Raw genomic sequence first — 17,661 nt, 5'->3', positions numbered from 1 at the left:
AGACCAATGCTGCTTTCAAGTACTGTCGGAAATATAGAAACTATTATTATTATTATTATTAGTGGTGGTAGTAGTAGTAGTATTGGCATCATCATCATTAGTCTGTTTATTGCTGAATTGCTGAACTGGAAGAAAAGCTCATTACAAATAATGCGCAATCTAGGCTATGCAAGCTTTATCTTAAACTTTTCATGTTTGTCAGAGGATGCTTTTGGTTTTTGCAGCACGGTGCTCTTTATAGTGCCGCTCCCAGTTATGGCCTCATTTGCTGGAAAACAGAATGATATCATGCAGGCTTGGAAAGATCATAAAGAATTAATCCAGTTAAACTAGGCCTGGTTGGTGTGGTCTTGAATCAGCGAGTGCAGTGTACAGTCAGAGAGCTGTAATTTCAGATTTTCATGGAAAGCTTCCATTCATTCACTTCAGAATGTATTGATTCAACACGGATACTGCTCCAGTTTGTACTGAATAAATGATATACATTAGATATTACTAATATCTAATGTATATATAATGTGTAAAAAAAAAGAATGGAAGAAAAATATTACTAATATATAATAAATTTTTATTATTATTATTATTATTATTAACGGTCTTTGTTCAACCTTTGGTTATCATGTGTTATGTATTTCTGCATTTATTTATTTTATAAATTGGTTCAAACATCAGATACTAGCCTGATGCGCATTTCACTTCATTCTGATGCCGCAGCACAAATTAGCTTTGAAGTAGCCGAGTTGATCTCTAAGGTAAAACAACTCCCACTGAAAAACGATGTGATTGCAGGGTCCGTTTCGCTGCGTTACGACCAAGGCGCTTGAATGTGCTAACATGTCGTATTTACAACGAGCACTTGAATGCAACGCCAAAGAAAAGACAAGGGGGCTGAGGGGAAAGGCAAAGTCAAAGAACTGGAGAGGGGAGGGGAAGTACACTGCGGGTTACACACACACACACACACACACACACACACACACACACACACACACACACACGAGGCACACACTGGGGTTTCAGCTTGCAGCGGTGACGCACTGTGAGCTCACCGAGCTGGTTGAGTGTGTGAATTTTTTTTTTTTTTTTTTACACAGAGAGAGGAGCTGGAGAGGGGAAACCTCCTGTACCGGCATTGTGTTTTTTATGCATTTCCAGGCATTTTTAATAATATCCCTCAACTCTGTAGCTCACAGCTGATGATGCTCGTCCCGGATCACTGATTTCAACTCCATTTATTCACCAATCTGGTAAGTCTGACAACTTCGGCTCTCTAGTAGCAGCTTACATTAGTGCTGAAGCCAGTAGTTTAGTTTGGGCAGTCGCAGCCGGCTAGTGTGCGGTTTTCTCGCCGCAAAGCTTGTCCCATCATCCTGACCACAGTTACGCATGGTGGTGATGTGTTTCAAATAACTGCGATGGCCCACAGCCTGACCCGTGGCAATTAATACTGTATTCATAACCACCATTAAGCTTATGATAACTTTATCTTTGGAGACAAAAAAACCTTCTGTCTGTGTTTATTTTATTATTTTTAATGTGGGTATTGTGGCGCAAGCTTCAGAAAGATTACATGCCATTTAATATAGGTGTAATCACTTTTATTTTATAATGATATTTTTTCTCATGGAGTTACAGTGCGTATATGCCACTCACCAGTTTTTGTGACCTTGTCAAAGCCGACTCTATACCCCTTTTGCCAGCCATTGTCCCATAGGATTCCTATAATATTCCCATAGACTTTTACTGTGATGTTGTCTATTCCTACTGACATTTACCTCAGTAGTCTTAGGAACTTAGATTTACTAAGTTTCTGAGTAACCTCATGGCTGCTGGTCTTTGATAATCTAACGGATTGATTCCACTGTGGCTTGTTCAGTTCTCCCGGGTTATTCTGCTCTTAATATGCGTTTTCCTGCTTTAATTGATTTAAAACTGTAGGACTCGCTTTGTGTCGCATTGTGTGTAGTGACAGCTTTGTTTGAGACGCTCCGTTACTACACAGCAAGCGCATGCCTGACGCACTGTCACGGGTGCGTGATGACATCACTGCGTTAATCAGCGGTAGTACTCTCTCTCTCTCTCTCTCTCTCTCTCTCTCTCTCTCTCTCTCTCTCTCTCTCTCTCTCTCTCCTTCCTTTACGCTCCCAATCATCTTGTGTCTCTCTCACAGGCTTTCTTCTTCATCTACCTGTCACTCAGCTCTCCACTACTCAAGTAACTACTCATTTGAAATTGTGTGTGTGTGTGTGTGTGTGTGTGTCCACAAAATGTTCATAAATCCACCGTATATACCACACTACCTCAGTCATGCCGGGCTATATTGCATAATAGACCCAACTTACCGGAATGGAGCAGATACAAGCAGCAGCCTGGGTACACACACACACACACACACACACACACACATACACACACACAAACGCTAAGATGTGGAGCATCGTGTTTCAGGCCTCTGTCATTTTTGGCAGAGGGGCTCCATTGTCAGAGACCAAATTCCTGCCAGCTTGTATCAATAAGAGGCTGTCGACTTGTCTCCCCCTACTCCCTTTGACATCCACACACACACACGCACACACTCACACACACTCACACACACTCACACACACTCCCACCAGGACGGGGTCTTTTACAGCTTCCATGCCCATGGAGAGGCCTGGCAAGGTTGCTTATCTCGTTTCTTCTTTTCTTTTCTTTTCTTTTTTTTTTAAACTTTCTTCTACATCTACATGAGAATGAGGTTTTAATAATGAGAATACCTCTATTCAATATTTGCCATAATATTATCATACATTTAATAAGGATTTCATTTGCACATTTTGCCTTATTATATTATGACAGAGGTGAACATACAGAGTGCTATATATAACATTCACAAAGCATTTTAAATATTTGATGTCATCTATTTTAAGATAGCAAGATAAATTGCATCCTGTACCAGTACTTGCACTCTTCCTCCTGGGAAAGAGATCATGCATGTCTGGGTGTGTGTGCAGTGTGATTTGTGGAGGTGGGTTTTGTGTGTGGGGATATTAAAATCCAGGCAGGAGTTTTGTTTGGTTTGGCCAAACCAAATTTGAAGGGCTGAACGTGCGATTTCACTATAAAGCTTGGATGAAAAACATTTTTGGTCTTGTGTCCCATACATTAGTCATGCAAGTGTATAATTTCTACATTTACCACAAGCAGTAAACGGTGGAGTGAGGATAGAGGGGAGGAGTGCAGGGAAGAGAATAGAGGGTTTGGCTGTGTTTTTCCTAAATGCTTTTCCAAGTTCACAACCTTCCTTAAAACCTGCAAAGTGAATCTTTAAAGTTTAGCTCATCATGAGTGCTCTCTGTTGGATTAGACTCAGTGACCTTAACTAAGTAGGGTAGTTAGACCAGTTTTGTCTTTTTTAGAGCCCTTTTCCATGACAGGGTATCTACTCTATTCCAAAAGCCTGACCAGGGACAAAGAATGCAAATTAGCTGAAGCTAGACATCTTATATGCATCACATTTTCCCCTTTTTTTTTTTTTTTTTTGTGCAATGTTGTATGTATCGCCCTTGTCAAATAAACATTGAATTAAATTAAATTACTCTGTTCACCTCAGCTGTACCTGCTTTTTTTGGTTCTTGTTAGGCAATAGTTTTGGATAGTATCTGGTACCTGTTGCTATTTTTGGAGCCACTGAGGTTCCAGGTGAGCTGAGCAGAGCCATCAGAGCATTGATTGGTCAGAGAGAAATTCAGCAGTGAAGTCCTGTCAGCTGCTGCTTACAATCAAGAAGTACTTGTGAAAGACTTGTGTCATAGTTGATAATCTATCCAAAAAGAGGCAGATCTCTAGACTGAAGACTGTAACCACCACCGGGACCACAACCGAACAAACTACACAGGTGATCTCTGCGTCCTCATACAATGTCTTTATAAAAGATGCATGCCAGTAGGGCCATCTAGGGAGGTTCAAGTGGCTTCGACCAGCCTTGGAATACAGACTGCAAAGGATTCAGCATGTGATTATTTTGCTGGTCCTCTTTGAGTTGTACATTTATCAGAGACTCTAAGGCTTTGGCAGTGACTGACAGCGTCAGAGGCAAGACAAATGTAGATTTCCATACATCAGGAACTAAAAAGAGCCTGAGCAATTTAGTGCATCATGCTATTTATCTAATCTATTGCATAATTTTGTTCTGTTTGTTGATTAGTTAGATCTAGTTAGGCCTGCTCTCTGCAAAGTCCTGTAAAACATGCTTTGTGATGAAGGGCTGTATAAAAACGCCACTAAGGTGATTATGATTTATTTCCCTAAAAAATTGCGTCTCTGTAGATCTGTAGGTCAGTTTAGATAATTTCATGAGTTTGTGTGGCATTGCTGTGGTAGAAGCCCTTGATGTGAACCAGTCAGTTAAATTTTGTAACTACTGATTGACCTGAAGGACAGCCATGTTCATTTTTAATAGCGTTGTTTGTGACAGTCATTGAGGGAGGGGTAAAAAAGTTAAAGGATGTAGCACGGTTTTAACATCCTTCCTTTTGGCCCGACAAAAAATGCTTTGTAACTTGTTTTTCACACAGCTATGTGTGTGTGTGTGTGTGTGTGTGTGTGTGTGTGTGTGTGTGTGTTTGCATATCTGATGGCTTTTCTTCCTTTGAATAAATCATCAACAACAAAACGTTATGTCAGTTTGTGCTACCGGTGACACACACATAATGCATGCTACATTTTGAATGGCTCATGAAGGTGCATTGTCCCAAAGTAGGCACAAAGATGGGTCATCATTTCTTACATAATTTTAAAGAGCTTATTATTTCCATATGTGTGTTACATCTTTTTGGAGGGAAGTTAGATTTTGCCTGTCCTGTCATGAGCTCAGGCACGCTCAACTGACATAACAGCTCACTCCACCAAAACTGACATCTGTAATTATACCACTCTGACTGACAGGCACACACACACACACACACACACACACTCTTTCTCTCTCTCTCTATCTCTCCCTCTCTCTCTCTCTCTCTCTCTCTCTCTCCCTCTTTCTCTCTTTTGTCCACATGCGCACACACACACACACACACACACACATATATTCATATATGCACTTACATAAGCAGGTAGACATGCAAGCACAAATGAACAAAACAACATTGACTCACTCACACTCTCTCTCACACACATGAACACATGCACACATGAACATGAACACATGCACACGCACACATACACGCGCGCGCACACACACACACACACACACACACACACACACACACACACTCAGCCTTAATTAGGAGGTGGTGTATGGGTGGATTTAACCCAAGCCAAATTTAACCCTTATTTTATCCCCATGCCCCACCCAAGGCATTTACTTTGCTCCATTGTTGTATAAGAGAAGAAAAAAAAATAGGTTGGGGTGGGTGTGGGGGCATTCTTTTGCATTTGGAAAAACAGATTTTACTGTTAGTCAAACTGCGGTAAAAGCAGGAAAATATTATTTTGATCAAAAACCCAGGCAACATCTGCACTAGAAGTACACAAAATTCAATATAGAATAGAATAGCATTTTTTTTTATCATTGCACCATTATTCAATGAATTCTGGTGGGCAACTCCCAGATTGGTGCATAAAATAAAATGAAATACAATAAGAATATTAAAAAATATAACAAAGACCATATAAAAACAACTGTTACACAATGTTTTATGAAAATGTATGTAATAAAAAGCTGAGACAGATGAGCTAATAAATATAAAAATACAAAACTATAAAACTATGAGAGCGTTTGCACATCTATACATTCAAGTACGGCAAAGCAATGTTCAGTCAAAATTAGATTTTTGGGGGAACAAGGCCTTTTCTTTCTGTTTTGGAAATACTACCTTTCTTCTTTTTTATGTAATGAACCATCTTTTCTTCTTCGATAAAGTAACAGGGAGAGATAAGTGAAAGGAAAGGCGAGAAGGAAACAGATGGAAGGAGAGAACTGACAATGAGAGAGAAATGTGAGACAGGTCTCGCTATAGGAATTCAATGTAAAACCAGAGAGAAAAGGAGACAAACCAAGGGCTGCAAGAGTGCAACAAGTAAAATAAGAGAAGAGTGAGGGAGAAAGAAAGAGAGAGCGAATGGGAGATAAAAAGTACTGATATGAGACTTCCTGTGTTTACAGATATCCTGTCTTACTGTAAAAATGTGACACAAGACAAAATCATGATTTTGTAGAGAAGCATTAAGTCTGCTTGAGTTCTGTGGATGAGAATGAAGAAAAGACTGAAAAAGAAAAAAGGCTGATAGGCTGAGAGGCAGAAGAGGAAAAAAGAAGTGACAGATGAGGAAGAGAGATCAAAAGGAGAAAGCAAGAGAGACGGGTGCACAAAACGAGTGCACAAGAGAACCATCATGGACCATTATTCTCTATGAGCACAAGGTGTGCGTCATACAGAGATGACGCTCGGCTAACACACAGACAAGCAGGCCAAAACTTGCACCAGCTTAAAGGATTATCAGGGGAACTTAGCATGCACAGATGCACCTCTTGATTTTTGTGCGTGCGTGAGTGCATATGGAACACAAGACAAGGCTACGCTTTAATTAAGCCATCAATCCTGTCATCTGTCTGTTCATCCATCCAACCAGAGTGGTTGGGATTGCCGCCAGGTTGTCTTCCGTCCCCGTGCCACTGCGGCCTGCTTCCCCTGTGTCAGCCAGGAAGCTGCGTGCCAAGGAAATTCCCACTTCAGCAACCACACGTCCCGGTCCAAGCTGGACCCAGCTCCGGACACACAGATTGGTACAGAATCATATAATTAGAGGGGAACGAGGCACAAAGTCCTGAAGGCGTATACGAAGGATCATGCAAACACATACACACACACACACACACACACACACGCACACACATACACACCATAGCATATACATAGATGCACACATGCTAAAGTAGGAGTTTTTGAGTGAGAGAGCTGCAGCCCAGCAATTGAACTGACCCTGGTGGGTTTTGGCAGGAAGAAATATTCCACCTTGAATAGCTGCATTGGAATTAGGTTGTATAACTGTTCATGATGTGTACATATATAGATACAGATAGATAGATAGATAGATAGATAGATAAGAAACACGATAAAAAGTTAAAAACACAAAAAGGTGATACCGAAGTCTACTGATATGAGTCATATAAGCCATCTACCCTGCGTCCTCTCTCCCTGACGATGAGCTTATGCCCGGTTCAGAGTGTTTGGTTTGTGTGTGTTTATTTTGACACTGATGATATGTAAGTGAGCAAACTGCAAGTCATGCTGCGACGAGACAACGATTCAGTCAGTTGAGCTCATTCTCTTACATTCCTGGAAGTGGATAGTCACTTCCCGGATGTCTGGGCTCTTTTGTAGTTTAAGTTCAAAGGTCGTGTGTCAGCAGTTGTGGGACAGTGTGAGCAGTGCTGGTATTCTATTGTGTTTATTACTACAACTGTTAATGATCATGATGAATTCCCTCTGTGAGTATGTTGATTGTATTTGATGATTAAAAGGAAAACAGAACACGTATTACTCCTTGCCAAGGGTGGAGGTCACTCAATACCCCTTACAGTCCTTGAGTAGTTTTGTTGTGTGCTTGTATGTTTTTGAGTGTCTTTTTGGAGGCAGCAACATAAGCCTACTTTCAGGTAAGTATTTTTTTAAGGAAATTTTGCTCTTCACAACATTTTCAATCACATACGTTACAGATTTAAAAAAGAAAGTTACAGCTCCCTATCAATATCAGAAACCGGATCATTGCTGGGTGTCGTGGTGGTTCTCCTGGCAGAGTGCATACCGAGTATCAAGGCAAAGCCCTGACTGCCTGTCTTCTACATAACTAAAATCACTAGAGGAGCAGCACCTCTGCTTGAGTAGGATGTTTTGGTCCATCTCTACTCCTTGCTACTCCTATCATACCCAGTTTTTGTTGACATGATGGATGGTACAACAGCTCATATATAGACTTATTTCCACTGCGGTTTGAACCCTGAGTGGCAGACTGCTCAGTCACAGTTCACGGCTCAGTCAGGGCAGAAGCAGTGAGCAGCAGTCTGGGGTGGATGGACCAACTTTGAATCTAGTTCATGAACTTTTACTGCATATCATTCCGTTTTTCTCTCTTTCGCTTCCATCTTTCCTGTCACTCCCTCCTGAGCGCTGTTCAATAGCACAGACATAAAAATAAGCTTTAAAAAAGAGGAAAAAGAGGAAAAAGAGACCACAGATGTTCCCCTATGGCAGACCTTGGGGTAAGAGAGACGCAGCTGAAAGAAACCACACTCGGCTAGCAAAATCTCGCCAAATACCAAGCGCACGCCTTTAGTTGCCAGAGTAAATCACACACCAGCAAAACTCAGGTCCACTTCAGTATCTTTGGGACAAGGCAGGAGTGAGTGACTGTGCGTGTGTGTGTGTGTGTGTGTGTGTGTGTGTGTGTGTGTGTGTGTGATGCTCTGGAGGGAATCCAAACAGTCCCTTATGTGAGGAGTGCTACAGACATGCCCTGTTTCAAAACAACCGCTGAGTAATGACAATGTAGCCACATGGCAGGAAATTGAAACTCTCATCTGTAGCAGCATTTTTATAGAATTATTGAATACAACTCAGTGCGCAGCATTTTTAGATCCATAAATATATGTGTTTGTGTGTGTGTGCGTGCGTGCGTGCGTGCGTGCGTGCGTGCGTGCGTGCGTGCGTGCGTGCGTGCGTGCGTGTGTGTGTGTGCGTGCATGCTCCAAAATCATGATTTGCAAGAATGTTTTCCTGCTTATCCCCTTTTTTTGTCCTTGATCACATCCATATGGAAGTTGTTTCACACACACACACTCATGCACATGCATTGTACACACTTTGCATGCAAGCTTACCTACTGTACTTCCACTAATGTACATAAAAATGACTGCAGCCCTCTCAGAGACATGAAGCACTGAGTGCATATGGAGTTGTTTAACATTCCCAGAGGTTCAGTAAAGATTCCCACTGCTCCATCTCTCTCATCTCCTCCTCTGCAAGATGGGAATGTCCCCCTGGGAATTGGACTGACCGACCCAGCCGTCCATTAAGGAGAACTTCTTCGGGCTTAATATCCCTCTGCTTAGCTGGAATGAGCTCTCCTCATTATAGTTACAGCTTTGCCTCAGTTTTGCCTGAGCGCGGGAGAGTGTGAAAACTGAATAAGACCGGTTCCCATACAGTAAGAGGACATTTTTATTACATACATTTTCATCAAACATGGGATAACAATTGTGTTTCTATGGGCTTAAAAGCAGATTCTCTCATTCTGACCTCAGTTTTAGAAATAGAGAGGATTTTCCTCCACAACAGTTAGCAGTGACTAAAACAGTGATTATCCAAATCCTTTGTCTTTGTTTGACATACAGAAATAGCAGGTTATAGGTGCTGGTGTTTTTGTTGTGTGTGTTTATGCTTGAGGATGCATGTACAAATTTGTCTATCAGTGAGTGTGCGCGCAAGGATCTGTGTGTACTTTGGTATTCATGCTGATAATGTGTCACCGTCTTTTTGTGTGTGTTTTGGTCCATCTCATGTTGGTCTGGTGTGTGACACTGTTGTGAATTAGTAGTGAAGGTGTTTGAACATAAGGAGTTGATTTACATCCACTGTTAGTGGTGTTAATGATGTAAGGGAAAATACCAGACCCTCAAAAACACATAATGTTACACAACTATTTTCTCCACTCCCATCCTCCCACATCCTTCTGTTGTTTGTCTTCTTCCTAAATTTGTAGCACTGAAAAACTCAAGTAGGCCTTGCCTTCTTTGGGCGCCAGAATGTTTTGCAGGTTGAATCTGGTGAGTCTCTCATTTTCATCAGTTAAATGCAAGTCTAGATCTCTGGGGAAGAATCACTTGGGTCAGAGGCTGAATTTGAAAGGAAAGTCTGAAATTGGCTTGTTTGTTATGAGACCAGCAGTTTGAAACAAAATGTATTCGGTTCATTGACATTAAAAAATTAAACAGGAGTATGATAGGCCAAGGCTGTAAATGCCTGATTCAATGAGTGATTTAATGATGGCTCCCAAGAGCCAAACTAATGGTCACCTGTGGTCCTGCCTGCTTGGCACTTCAGGCTGTGTTCAGACAGAGGCCAACACCGCAGGGCTATGAGGAGGTGTGGGTGTGTCACTAGATGGTCCGTCTGTCTTAGTGTTGCCAGATGGGAATTATTGAACTATCATGCTGGAGGTTTAAAATTAGCTTATTTTGAAGAAAATTATAGTACAAGACCAATTAACAAGAAACCATAGGTGTAAATGTGTAATTAAAAAAAAAAAAAAAAAACGAAAAACATATTTATTGTGAGAAACAACATTGGTTGACATCGCCTACGCACATATTCTAGTGAATTACAATAGCCAAACATGAGGAGAAAACACTTCACTTGCTGACAACATAGACCGTGGGAGAGCCATGGACGTGTTTCCCTCTAAACACAGATCTAGGATCAGATTTCTTTAATATTATTTGAAATTTTAAAAAGAAAAAAAACGATGCTGAATCAGCAGTCAGGAAAAAAGTTAATTTATGCACAATTTCCGTGAAATGGCCAAATTATCGCATTTTGGCCACTTTTTGGTATGACTGATCGGATATCGCACAGAGGGCAAAGTTATCATACATTTACGATAATTACCACCACTGGTTTGTTGGTCTGATCATCAGCTTATGTGATTTAATTTAAGTCCAGTCTATGGAAAGATGGACGGACACAAGGTCACCTGTGTCTGTATCCATGATGCCAAGCTCCTTAAATTGGTCACCTGTTCCACTTTCTGTGTGCTGCCACAGTGTTCAATGTTTGACAGTAAGTATAGTTTAAATTATATCACTAAACCGTTTTAACAGCATGCCTTTGCAGGAAGCGGAATGCAGAGTGATGAGTTGTAGACACAGAGGCGACCTTATCAAAAGCTATCTACCTGTGTTGGAGCTTGATACCTTCTCCAAGTCCTGCTTTGATTGCCTGAGAGCCTGAGAGCTTTTCAAGAGGAAACTCAACTCTTTGTGACTGTTTTTTTTTCCACTGCTGCTGCTTAAAAAGTTATTCAAGGCAACGGTTTGTAGCACATAAAACTCACTCACCTCACCTCACTCACCTCAGCAAAACACACAGTACTCTGGAGTTATTTCAGAGTGATTGCCCAACATCGATCTTAAAATATTTGCTAAACAGTTCCAAATGACAGTCAAAAAACAACTATTGACTCTGAATGGAATTCAGATAACGATATAAGAACTCATCACATGTTCTCTGACTAACCTGTCTGTACTTATTTCATTAGTTTTAGAGTGGGATACAATAATAGAGACAGTGAACAGAGACATTTTTGAGAGGGAATTGTGCCAAAAAAAAAAAAAAAAAGTCTTTAACATCTGGGTGGGTTTGTCATCACTCTGAGCTTTGTTCAAACCCATCATTTTAAATTCTAGTGGCGATCCCAAGGTTTCCAAAGATATAAAATAAGTCCTAATGAACCAATGTAAGTGTGATGTAGCTTCAATCATGCGTCGCAACCAGCAGATACACACCATGTGAAGATGTATGACATGGAAAAAAACAATCTTACTTTGAGGCCACTTAAGGGGAAATTTTAAGTAAAGGTAAGACTTTAAGGATTTAAACACTTGAAAAGATGATCTGAGAAAAGTTTTCGTATTTGCATGACCAGCAGCTTTAAAACTAGACAACAGCAGACGTTCCCACTGCGTGCATGTCAACGGTGGTAGGTGTGGGAAACTGGAGTGGTGTCGCCCCGGTTTATCCCAGGATCTGCGGTTGTGTTGCAGCGGTGTTGGCATCACAGGACCGTCACCACAGCTGAACACCTTAGTGCATCCAAGCAAATTCTCTCTGGCCTCTCTTTCTCTGGCGGCTCTCTGCGCACTTTCTGTCTCACCCCATTGTTCTCACCTCTTCCTCTCACCATTGGGTCTTGTTAATTAATCCTCACTCTCTCTCCACCCTAGCGACATCTGATAAACGGCGTGAGGGAGACACACAGCAGAGGCCCTTTAGGTTTCAGCTGGTGTACGGTTCCACTGGAAAACATGACAGGGTGACATCATACCAAACCAAGGACAGGGAGAGCGAATGAGGGCACGCTGAGAGACAAAGAGACAGTAATGAGAAATGCATCCAGTGAGGAGAGGCCAAACCTGCCCAGTTATCAGACACGATCCCCATAATGAGACATTGTCCATATAATAACGCAGAAAGTGTTGGTGTAAATCAGCCATTCAATTGCTGATAATGGGCACCTCCATTAAGTCAAACAGAGGGTATGGTTGTCGCTATCACGTCGTTGTTATACACGTGCACATTATCTCTCGGTCCACGAAATGTCTGATGGATAATGGAGTGTAATTACCTTAAACCTTTTTTGCCTGCTCAGTCCTTTTGTGCTGCATTTCACTCGTCGGGGCCGTAAGATAATGTGCATGTGTGTGACAACGAGGTGTTCCCCAAAGCTGAACACGCCACATGGTCTGCTGGGTGTAATGGGTAGCCATTATTGGCATGGGAATGGGTGATTTTTTTTTTTTTTTTTTTTTTTTTTTTTAGTTCAGTCACTTCTACGTCATTACAGGGTGCAAAAACCAAATATTGGGTGTTCGTTTGGAGAGCATTCATTAAAAATGCAGGGTCAGCCATTTTTGCAGCATCAAGAAATTTAAATATGCATGCTACCTGTCCTGATTTGGTCATGTCTATTGGTGCTCAGCATCTATATGCATCTAGATGCTTTCTCTTTAAAAAAAAAAAAAAAATTCTACCTACAACAAGGGGCAACACTAGCATTGGTTTTAATCTTAAGCACATCTAAAGTACAACAAAGCCAGCAAGATATTTCCCACCAGACGGTTTTTTGCATCGAGCTTGACGTTATAATTTTAATTTCGCCAATAGAGATTTTGCTCCACCTGTGCAATAGTGACAAAGCTGTGTTAAAGCCATAGAGAATTAAGCCATGCACAGGCAGCAGTGTGGTTTATGAACGAATCTAAATCCCTTCTAAATCTAAAAGTTTCATGGCTGACCGTGTGTACTGAATTCACTGTTGAGAGGGACAAACTGGAAGAGAATTTCTCTTTCAGTGATCAATAAATTATCATTGCAGCTTCCTACTATTCTGTCCATTTTTTAGAAATTGCTCATAGGCTCATAGACATTGTGACTGGACTGCATCCAGACTGGGATTCTAATCACAATGTGAGTCTCAATGCCTCTAATCTCTTGTAGCCACACATCCGGGTCAAACAACAGCGGTCTGGAGAAATCTAGACATCATCATTCAAACTAGTCAGTTTGTGTGAGGACAGAGCATTTACTGTCACCGGAACAACAAGGAAGCTGCTCTAGTTAGCTCACTAGTGAAGCAAAGCCACAGCCTTGCACTAGCATCAAAAATTGCTTTGATTAATGCCAGATGTGGATAGTTAATTTACTAATTGGTGGATTAATAACTGTATCTTTCTGATGAGTGACACACAGTAAGACTCTACTTGGTCATTTTTGTTTTAAGGGAATATTTATTTGCATTTTATCCAATGCAGTTATACTACCATTCATATAGTATCAGTGACTTGTATAGCTGTAAATGGCTATAAATAGATAGCTAGAAAATTCTCCCTCCCATGTAATGCATCACAGAAAATAGTGTTGAACATATTGTCTCAGTCAAAGCATCTAACTTAGCGTACTTAACGTACTTAAGCCAACAATGGAAACTTGTTCCACCTGGGCAGGAAAACAAATGAAAAGTGCATTTCAACTTCAATTTCAACTTCCAACTTGTAAATTTCTAACCTACGACAACTTTGAGTTCATGGTGTCAACTTAGGAAAAATGGATTCCAACAAGAGGCAGACACTCTGCATTTTCCTTCAAGGGTAACACCACAAGTGTGTGCAGCATTAAGCAGTAGCCTACACAGACCATTTGACACTTGATTAAGCTCTTGCTGTAAACATCCAAAGGCAAATTGTTTCCCACCATTTTTGTCTGCTCTGATGTCATTGGAATGGAAACTGGAGCAACCAGAGCTTTTTTCAGTCAACTATAGCGTTAATTTTTTCATTAGGGAAATGAGCGCATCATTGTACAAGAATCCTACTTTAAACTGAAAGTCCTCAGACTGTCTTTCTTATCCCATGTTTTATGACAAAAATGTCTCCTGACCTCCGTAGTTTGAGCTGGAGATGTGGCTACACAAAAGTAGAACACATCTAACTCATGTTTGAAAGATCTGTAAACAAGATTTAAATCTGTTTTTTTGTGGCTTCAGATTTGACATTGAATGCATTCTGGCATGATAGGTTGAACATCGTGTAAGGGTCACATGTATAACTACAGTGTTATACACTCACTCTGAGTACGGCCCATTGTTCGAAAGCCAAGATGGCGGCAGCTGGACCCTCTCTTTAACCTTGATCTTTTCTGCCCCTCGCTGACCTCAGACTGAAAGACCTGAAATTCCACTCATTCTTCTGTTTCCCGTTCTGTGGTTCCTTCCTTCCTTCACAGCTTCATCTAGGAGGATTTCTCAGCTCAGCTGGTGTATGACATCAAGGAACCAGAAAAAGCTCTCAAACACATTGGCTGTGATTCTAGTCCTCACCCCAAAAACCACCACGGCATGGAATATGTACATGTTTTTGTCATGTCTTCACCATTACTTCTTTATTGTTGCTATTTTTAGCCCTGCCAAACAAAACACAAAATGTCACTGGTCATCTGATGTTTTTGCGACTTGTTATTTGTAACTGTTAAACAACAGCATCAAGGGTTTTGGGTAATTACTGTTTTACACACACTAAGAAAAGTCATCACGTTCTCTGCTGCTCTCTTCTCCCATCCTGCTCTGGCCTGTTTTGCATTTGTCCTGTCTTGTTGTTTTTCGTCCAATCACATAAAGTCACTACGGCATCGTGGGTGTTTGTGTCTCCAGCCCAGAGCTGTTTAGCCCTTATGTTGGCGTCTTTATTGTGTCCTCTGGGATATTCTGAGAGGTGTTAATGTCCCGTTATATCCTGCTGCTTCACCACTCCCCTCATCCCTCTCGTTCTCTCTCTCTTTTCCCCTGTTTGTCTCTCTCTTGATCTCTCTCCCTGTCCTTTGCACCCGCTCATTCATGCACATGTAGCCTCCCAGCCAAAGCACATGGCCGGCACAAGTGTGAAACATGGAGGAGGTTTATGAAAAGTGAAAAATACAAACAGTAAAGTGCAATTACAGGAATGGCAGCTTTGAAGCAGAAAAAAACAAGGCTTGGGGCAGAGACGGCACGTGGAAGAGACAAAGAGGAGAGAGAGTGGGGAAAAAAAATGAATGGATGAAGGCATTTAAGCCAAGAGACAAAGATTTCTCAGGCTTCCCATGGAGCAGGCTGTGTCCACACAAAGCCGGGTATACAACTTTTTTTTAAATCTCCATTTCAACTTTCCATCCACTCCAAACCAGAATTTTTCACCTGCAAAAGGGAGGCTTTTCAAAACCACTCTCCTGGTCTGATATTGTAGTTTGAACAGGAAAAAACAAGATTTCAGCAAACGCTGATGCCGGATTGTCATGTGATCTAGGCCACTGGTTCTCAACCTTTTTTTTTTCAAGAACCTCCAAATTGATGCACATCAGCCCATGGACCCGTTTTTAAGATGTAACATGAGGGATCCCCATCTGATAAGATTTCATTATTCCATAACTGTCTATACTGTAAATTGGCAAATTAACAGGATTAACAAGTGTGTGAAACCTATGAACTGAATAGTCATTCTTATACATTCTCTCTTAAATATTCTCCATTTCTCTATGGAACCCTTCTAGGACCCCAGGTTGAGAACCAGTGGTCTAGGGCGCAGTCCCAGGGGAGCAGTTTAGGAGACTTTTGGAGCATTGCAGTGTGGATGGGGGGCTTTTGGGAAATGAAAACACTTGTCTGGTGTAGTGTGGGTGGAGAACCACAACAGCACTCTTGAATTTACTCGACTCAGTGTAGACATGGCCTAAGTTCCAAGTCCCTAGTCCCAGGCCAAATAGTTTTTTCAGTGTACACTTCTGTCGAAAAGTGTTTTTGGGGCTGCTGCACGTGGATGTGCTGCTGGTGTCAGTCATGCTGAAGAGGATAATTTCAGCTTCTTTTTACTGTGAGTGTCTCTTTTGTACAAACTGGGACTTGTGTACTTGCTGTCATAAAACCTAACCCAGCTGCAAACGCAGGGATTAAAAAAATGTCATTTCAATTTCAATTGCTCCATGTATTTTGAATAACCAGACACAATATGTTGCCCATTACAGACTTTTGGTACCAGTGACCTACTGAAATGGAAAGAATGAAAGGTGGTGGAGGGGGTGGGGGTTATTAATGTTGTCAAAAAAAGAGAAAGCAAGTGTGAAGAGATGTTGAGGCGGGAACTGCTGTTGTATTGTTGTGGGCTGGAATGGTGGATGGAGGGATTGGGAGCAGATGAGCGAGGAGTCAAATAAAATTGTAAAAGAGCAGAAACAGGGAAATAGGGTTAGGAGGTGGGCGGGTGACGGAGGCTGCTTTGCTATTATGAGTCGGCATTTGTGCTGTGGGACAGATGGAGGGATGAGAGGAGGAAGAGATGGATTTAAGGAATGGGCGTTTGAAGGCCTGCAGTGAACACCACGTGCCTTTGGGACAGTGGACGTCCCACGTGTGGCGGTCACTTCTGTGGTGGGTTTTGTGGGGAAAACCTCAGACAAACTGGATTTCGATGCAACATCACACACAGCCACTTCTGGCCTGAATGTTCCGACTGTAAATGGGTGAGTTTCAGGACAGCGGTGAACGCTGGGGCACATTTTAGCATTTAAGGCTTTTAGGCTTTTAGGCTTTGAAGATCGTTTCAGGACAAACATTTCTTGGTGCATTTTCACAATATGTACTGCTATAGATGACACTATATGGGTGGTGGTCCTTCTCCTGGTTCCACGTTTGATTTTTCTGGTAAACAAAAGCCTTTGTACTGATTGATGACTTCATTCCAACTTGCACACAGTACAGACTTAGAGACACTTTACTAATGTAACATGCAATAACTCTTGATGTCAGTATCTTCAGAATAATTTAGGACCCCATTTTAATAATCTTGCACTGCACCTGCAGGTTTTGACCCATGGAAACATTACAAAGCATTGCTTTCCAAAGCACTGCTTATATGCACAAATCTTTGCATGGAGGTCACATGTTAAGTCACATGTCTAAGTGTGATATAAAACAGATTTTCAAACATTTTTTCTGTCATTTTCAAGGCTATTTTGAAGGACATTTCTTGTATGCCAAACCTAGCAGCCAGTAAAAAGTGGGAGGTCTTCCTTCAACTGAGTCTGACCCATGTTAGTTTTCAATCCAGCCTTTGAAAAACAGTGTTTAAAGATGGGGTATTTTATGCACTCAATTTTACCTTGCTCTGCTTCCATCTATCTCTGTCAGTTGTGTTCAAGGACAGTTGGTCCAATGACCACAATTGCAGAGGTCAATAGAGGCTGCCTCTGGAAAGCCAACATTCCTCAATCCCTCCAAACCGGTCCAATTTGTTACTTGACACTTTCCAAAAAAGAAATGCTTAAGTGTAGGTCCTGTTTTTCTTTTGCTCTCTCTATCATTGTTGTTTTATTGATCGCTTTT

The 17,661-nt window shown here is 41.4% G+C and overlaps 1 protein-coding gene across 1 annotated transcript in view; it reads left to right on the top strand.

The window, feature by feature from the left end:
* The first annotated feature begins 1,116 nt into the window (after positions 1–1,116).
* The window catches only part of relt (RELT TNF receptor), a 39,901-nt gene continuing 23,356 nt past the window's right edge, over positions 1,117–17,661 (top strand). The window contains exon 1 of the mRNA XM_030067921.1: positions 1,117–1,247. The gene's annotated coding sequence lies outside the window, so the exon portion shown is untranslated. The remainder of the gene's footprint in view (positions 1,248–17,661) is intronic.

This window comes from Myripristis murdjan, chromosome 13 (genome assembly GCF_902150065.1).
Source record: "Myripristis murdjan chromosome 13, fMyrMur1.1, whole genome shotgun sequence".
Taxonomy (NCBI): Eukaryota; Metazoa; Chordata; class Actinopteri; order Holocentriformes; family Holocentridae; genus Myripristis; species Myripristis murdjan.
This window is presented reverse-complemented; position numbering and strand designations above follow the sequence as displayed.